Source organism: Telopea speciosissima, chromosome 4, assembly GCF_018873765.1.
Source record: "Telopea speciosissima isolate NSW1024214 ecotype Mountain lineage chromosome 4, Tspe_v1, whole genome shotgun sequence".
NCBI lineage: Eukaryota > Viridiplantae > Streptophyta > Magnoliopsida > Proteales > Proteaceae > Telopea > Telopea speciosissima.
Window position 1 is genome coordinate 13341553 of NC_057919.1, and position 7027 is coordinate 13348579.

Sequence of the window (7027 nt, forward strand, 5' to 3'; positions counted from 1 at the left end):
AGAGCTAGAAAACCTAAATCTGGAACGTAATAACTTCACAGGGAACGTGCCAAAAGAGCTGATGTGATTGAGAAATCTAACTATTTTGGACTTGAGTGACAATAGATTATCTGGTGAAATTCCTTCCAACATTGGAGACGTGAAGGGTCTGCTGGTTCTGAATATGAGTGGTAATGGTTTCTTAGGGAGGATCCCTAAGAGTATTGGGTCACTTATTCACTTTTGCAGCTCAGAATTCTGGATTTCAGCAGGCGGAACCTCTCCGACGAGTTACCTTTAGAGCTTTCCAGCTTGATGGGTAAAATCCCAGAGCACAGAGACGAGAGCAGGCAGAAATCCAGAGGTTGGAACGGCGGTGCAAGCAGAAATCTGAGAGTAGATCGATGTCGTGTGGTGAGATTTTGGTTTTAGAGAGCAGATCGTCCATGACAGGAAACAGAACCATCTGGACTTCGTTAATGGATTCATGGTGATGGGTTCTTGGTGGAATGTGGTGAAGTGAAGGTGGGAGATAGGTTTTTTCTCCTTGTCCAGAAGAAGCAATGATTTTACCCATAAAAGTGACGCTCTCTTTGTCAAAGCATTCAAACATGGAAGCGTGCTCGATGAAGGTGGAAAAAGGGACCCTGCAGAAGCCTGGTGGTCTGAAGCATGAGAAGTCGACCAAATAGGTTCCAGGAGGTTTTGTAATGAAGCGTTCGAAGGAGAAGAATGCGAATAAACAAGACAAGGGAAGCAGGTGGGAAATGGGGTTCCAATTGTATAGGAAAAAACAAGCTTCCATGAAAATCGCAATTAAGAAAGTAGAAATTCTAATGAAACCGAAAAAAGAGATTGTAGATGCTCCCTCTGAAGGTTATGGGGAAGATAGTCCAGGGAGTAATATGTCTGAAGAATCTGGTTGAGCTTGGAACAAGTTTCCATGAGAGAAGAGTAGAGGTAGACGGATGTGACTGTGGATTGTGGAGTGTGGAGGGTTTCTTTTCTTTCCGTAAAAGTGAATATATTTTGGAGGGAGGAGGTGGGAGGTTAGGCCCTGTGGCATTGGTAATCGCTAGGACACTGGAGTTTCCGGAAAGAAAGAGGATTTTGTAACATAAGGGTTAAAGGGTAAAGTTGGAATTTCTCACTGAGTATTAACGGGATATTAGAAGAGGATAAAGTTAGTATTTAAAATGTATTATTTAACACCGTCTATTCACCGTCCACTTAGAGGGTGTGATTGTATAATTTAGAAATACAGGGGGTCGTTCTATATTTGATACAAACATCAGGGGGTGATAGTATAATTTTTCCTAATTATTAATGTCTTTGAGTAACTTGGTTGGGTCTAGTGTGGAGTTGTTATAAATTATTGTATATTTGTATACTTTAAAGACCAAATAAAATGACAAGTGATGTCAAAAGTTTGTTAGAAAAAAGGTTTTGTTTGGATGAGAGGAGGAAGTAAAAAGGTGAAATACCAAGCTAATGAGGAATTTAGCACGTCTCTAGGGAGGCGTGCACCGAGGGTGCTGCCAGGGGCATCCAGCGGTTGAGTTGTGCCGGCACAGCCCAATGGCTGGCAGCACCTTGGGGGTTCCTTGCTCCCTGGAGACTATCTTGATCCAATGAGTGAGGAATCTTGGAGGAATTCTATTCTCAGGACCAAAAATCCTACTGCCCAAATCCGCTTAAAGAAGGGACAAGAGAGGAAAAGGTGCCAAGGGTTTTCCATATTATCCTCCCATAACACACAAGAGGACTCCATATGGAGAAATTTACTTAGGATTGACAGGGTTGGGATACCATTATTCAAGAACTTCCAACAAAAACCTAGAAATTCGGGTGGATTTTGACTTGTCAAAAGAAGTTCTAAAACTTCTAGTAAAGAGTTATGGTGAGATACCATCCATCATATTCTACTTTTAATCTCCACCACATCAAAGTTTCTTTCTTTACAGATTGTTTATTTTCCTCCCATGCATGCATTAATTTATGGACCATGTTTACTTTGCATGGTCGTGTATGTATAGGGTCGTAACTCTCTCTCTTTCTCTCTCATTCAATGGTAAAAAACATGACCATGTACGTAGACCACCGTGCATAAAACCTTTTGCTTTAACGTATTTTTAATTCTAACATATTTGGTTTCCCTGTTTGTAGGATTCTTTCTCTTATTTTTTGCATTTCATTTTCTTTTATGAATACGTTTAAGTTTCTTTTTTTTATGATAAGATGTTTTCTTGTTTAATGATTTTAACCTCAAAATTTAATCGATTTAAATGGTTAAATTCAAAATCAAACTAAATGGTCTCGTTTTTTAAACCAAAATCTGATTCAGAGTTTAATAACCATTTAAACTTGATTGGTCAATTTGTTTACACCCAGATTTCGCTCCACTCCTTCACGATCGAATAGAGGCACTCGGCCATGGGGTGACTCGACTAGGTGGATTGACCGAAGCACCATGGCGCCTTCTGGTCAAGGTTGGGTTCATCGGCTAAGAGGCAGACGATTAGCATCAAAGATAGTTTTTAGGAGTTAAGACTTGGAAGATGTGCTAGCCCGAACATGGCGGGGATAGTGGCTGATGAATAAGGAGACCGTTTCTTATGGTTACCATTACCCTATAAAATAAGCAGGAGGAGCAAGAAAGGGGACCAATCAAACACATACCAAAACCTGCATTTACTTATTTTTACTTTCCTTTACTGTTTCCGTTTCCTTTTCCACGATGGTGTGAACCTAAGGTTTCTTGTATTTTGCTTTATGCACCCTTATGATTTGCACTGTACATTGTTCACTACGAGTAATTTGAAGTACAATTGCAATCCATCTTCAAGTCTCTCTGTTCTATTATCTTTGAGAAATCCTCAGAATACTGGGGCACGAGTAAAACTCTAGATTGTCGCAACGTAACAGGGTGTCCTATTCCCATTCTAGCCACACCTCGTGTTAAATCCGTGCCCAAAACCCGGTTTAAAACTCGGTCTGACCACCGGTCTGGTTTGAACCTTTTATGTAGAACCGGGAGCGGAGTACGCTCGTGAACTGTGGACCATGATACTCAAGCCATCCCACAAGATTGTTGACCGTGACTCTAGAGAAGTCGTCGAGGATAGGTACATCGACAGAGATAGGGGAAAGTTTGTCTTCGATGGTGCATTCCTAGCATTTCCTTATTTCGAGGATCCGCCCGGCCCTCGCCCGGTGTACCCGTTCCCACTTATAGATGATTGGGAGTAAGTTAATATCCTAATAACTCATGAGTATAAATACTAGAATGGGCTTAGGACCTGATGTTCCTTCTAATCATATTATGGGCCTAGTAGTATAATGGGCCCAATAACTTAAAATGGACCTAAAGACCTAAGACAACCAAACATGACTTAAGACTAAAGTGAGGTAAATAGGGGTCAATCCACTATTCACCTCACAATAGAAAACCTAAATCGTGGAGAGGAAAGGAGAGAAGGAAAGAAAGAAGAAGAAGAAGAAGGAAGAAGGAACGAAAGAAGAAGAAGAAGAAGGAAGAGAGGTGGAACCCAAGCTTACTCTCCTACATTGGTGAGCATTCTCTCTCTCTCTCTCTCTCTCTCACTTCCTAATTTATAGACCTAGGGTTTGGACTTATGAGCCATGAGTGCTTCATCTACCCTAATGGAAAGGCCATTAATGGCTAATCTTTGAAGCTTAGTTATAAAGACACCTAATCCTACCTTGAACCCCCCTTTCACCCTTTCTCCATTTATGAACCCTAAGTTGGGGATTCACCTCCATTTATGGGTTTCACCAACCCTCATGGAAGACCATAGAGGTGTGGTTTGTGGGTTGTTAAATAACATTGATTAAAGCCCCTTTCAAAACCCCAATACCCAAACCCATGAGTTTTCTTTCCATATGTATTTTAATGAAGAAAAACCTAATCGATCATGGGGTTTACAAACCCATGTTGGGTGTGTGCTATGGCACCTTGGTTGGAGTTATTCTCATGGCCAAAGAGACCCCTAAAAACCCCTAAGAATACCCCATTTTAGCCCAAGACTTTGGGGCTGCAAAACCATTCTCGGAATGGCATGAACAAAGAAGACGCACGTGGACAGGCACATGCAAGTGCGGTCCGAGAAACTAGATCTGCCGGTGGGAAGTCCGAGAGGGACAGGCACATGGACAGGCACATGCAAGTGCCAGTCCCTGAGAAAGATCTGCCGGTGGGAGGTCCGAGAGGGACAGGCACATGCAAGTGCCAGTCCCTGAGAACCTAGATCTGCCGGTGGGAAAGTCCGAGAGGGACAGGCACATGGACAGGCACATGGACAGGCACATGATATAGCCTTGCTGTATGTGCCGGTCCCCTATTTTAGCCTTGTTTGATAACTTATGGGGCCCAACTCTTCTAGCCCTAAGGCACTAATCTCTCCCCACGTTGTACACTCTCTTTAGGTTGACTGACCCGGCTCGGGGGCGTATTAGTATACGTGGGACAGTGTACTTGGCATCGAACGCCGATTTGAAGAGCTCCGATCGACGATTGGATCGAGAATCGGTGAGTGAGTTAAGCAAACGTCTTAATTTATGGAATGTTTGTGTGTCGTGTCTTGCGAATGTCATTCATGCATGTGTGCTATAATATATAATTATTAGTAAGATATAGGACGATATAAATGTTTAGATATTGATAGGACTTTACATTCTTGTCTTGCGATATTATTTATTTTACTGCACTATGGTGCGAATGGTGTTGGATTTAGTTATGGGACTCGGGTGCGGTTGGTCTTGGACCGAGGATTCCATAATATGGACTCACTCATGGCATGTAGATCTAGGGCTTGAGCGGGATCCAAGTGCGTGGGTGCTTGGGCTTGAGATTGCCGTACTTGAAATTGCATTAGAGTTGTCCATTGCATTAGGTGGAAACGGGATGGTGACCGACCGACGCCTTCGGTATTCACATCTCGTACTTGTATACGTACGTATGGGCTAGAGGGGCGAGAGGATAGCCGTGACCGACCATATTTGGTATCTATGGACTAGGCCTCGCCTATGCACATGCGTACCTCACTCATACAATAGGTGAATGCTGGCTAGGATAAATGTTTACCCAGTACTATGACCCTTACCGACAGGGGGTTAGGTGTCGGTCAAATTCGTGGGTTCCGACCGTTATTCGGGTATACCCACCCGGGAAGTTCGGGCGCCAACCGTATTTTGGGCCGAACGCCAGGACGGGATTTGACTCGGGGGTTTGTGTATATCTCTTGGTGGAGCCAGTGCAAGAGGCTTCGGCCACGACTCGGGTTTGTCATCGCCGGTATACCATCCGTTTATGGTACCGATGTCGGGGATGCTACCTAAGGTGTTGCTATAGTACTATACCTGACTTAGTTGTGTGTTAGGTGGATAACAATAAAACTATACATCATCATTCATTCATGTAGCATGATTGTAAATTGTATGTGATGTACGGTCTACCTTGGTGGTATGGGACACCTTGGTATCCGTCCATCATGTATGGTTTGCAGTCAACCTCATTCATTATTATTATTGTGTATGTTTGTGTGGCTTAGCCACTCATTGGGCTCGATTGGAGCTCACTCCTCGAGGAAACATATTTTTAGTTGATGCGGTACATTCGAGCAGAGTGGCACACGCATCGAGACTCCCGAGGTGGTTACGTTGATTGGTGGGCTCCGGAGATCGTGGAGCATGGACAGTGTTCTTTGCAATGTGTGTTCCTTAGCGGAGACGGTGACTTATGGCGGTGGCCATCTTTTGATGCACTTGATTATTCATTTTGAATTATAGGTGTATTCTTTTGATTCCTTTCATGATAGATGTATTATTTATATAGTAGGTAATACATAGGTCCTGATTAGAACGAATTGTACTTGAAGGGGTAAACTTGAATAGATGATATTTTATATGCTATCACCTAGCTTCTGCTAACTCTGATGTTATTAATATTAATCCTTCTTTTTTTTTACCTATTATCTGTCGTTGTGAATGAGTAAGTCTTGGGTACTGCATCAGTGATTCTGGTGGTTGGAGAGCGTAGTTGTATGCTCCGGTTGCATTTCCCGTGGTTCAGGGATGGGGGTGTGACACCTCGTTGGCTGAAGGTTTTTTGGCACAAACACAATTTAGATTGAAATCGGTTAAGCTCAATTTCGATTCCAATCGATTCAAAATGACCAATCCATGTTGAATTTCTTTAAGGTTCAGGCTAATTAAGGCCAAAATAGATTGGACATAAATCCGAATCCTTATTTGGAGTTTAATAACCATGATCTCCCTTTGATTGCAAAAGAAGTAATGCATTGGGACTTTGGGAGTTCATGAAACTTATGCAGCCATGGTGGGGTTCACGATTCTGATGTTCAATACGATGCATAGGTGTTAATTTTTTCTTGTTCTTTTTTCATTTTTAGAAGAAAGAATGCCACTCAGTTAGGGGGTGTAAATAAATAGCCGAAATCCGTTTCTGTATCCGTGTCCATATCCGTTTAGCACTATTCGAATCCATTCGAAAGCTAAACGGATACCGATACAGATAGGCTATAGCTATCCGAAAAGTTATATTTACATGTAAACGGATAAAATATTCAATCCGTATTCATGTCCGTATCCGTTTAGTACTATCCGAATCCATCCGAAAACTAATCGGATGTAGATGGAGATATAACACTATCCGAGCTAAATCCGATCCATTTACATCCTTACACTCAATTGCGTCAAACACGTTAGACACAAGGGTATGCAAAATGACGGTCGTAACCCTAGTTCTTCTTCTTCTTTGTTGTCTTATCCCTTCTTTTTTACTCGCTTTTGTCCTGTTCTTGTGGGCACTCGTCTGCCACTCTGCCAGCTTTCACCTTGAAGCCGTTTCTTACCCATTTTAAAACTAATTTACAAGTATGTCCTTAAAGATTCTGTTTTCTCCATCAAATCTCCTTTGTCCGAAGAAGGCCGCTCCAACGGCTACTTTTACAGACAATTCTCGCCATTTAAACCTCCTCAGTTACTCAGTCAATGCGAGCGAAAGGAG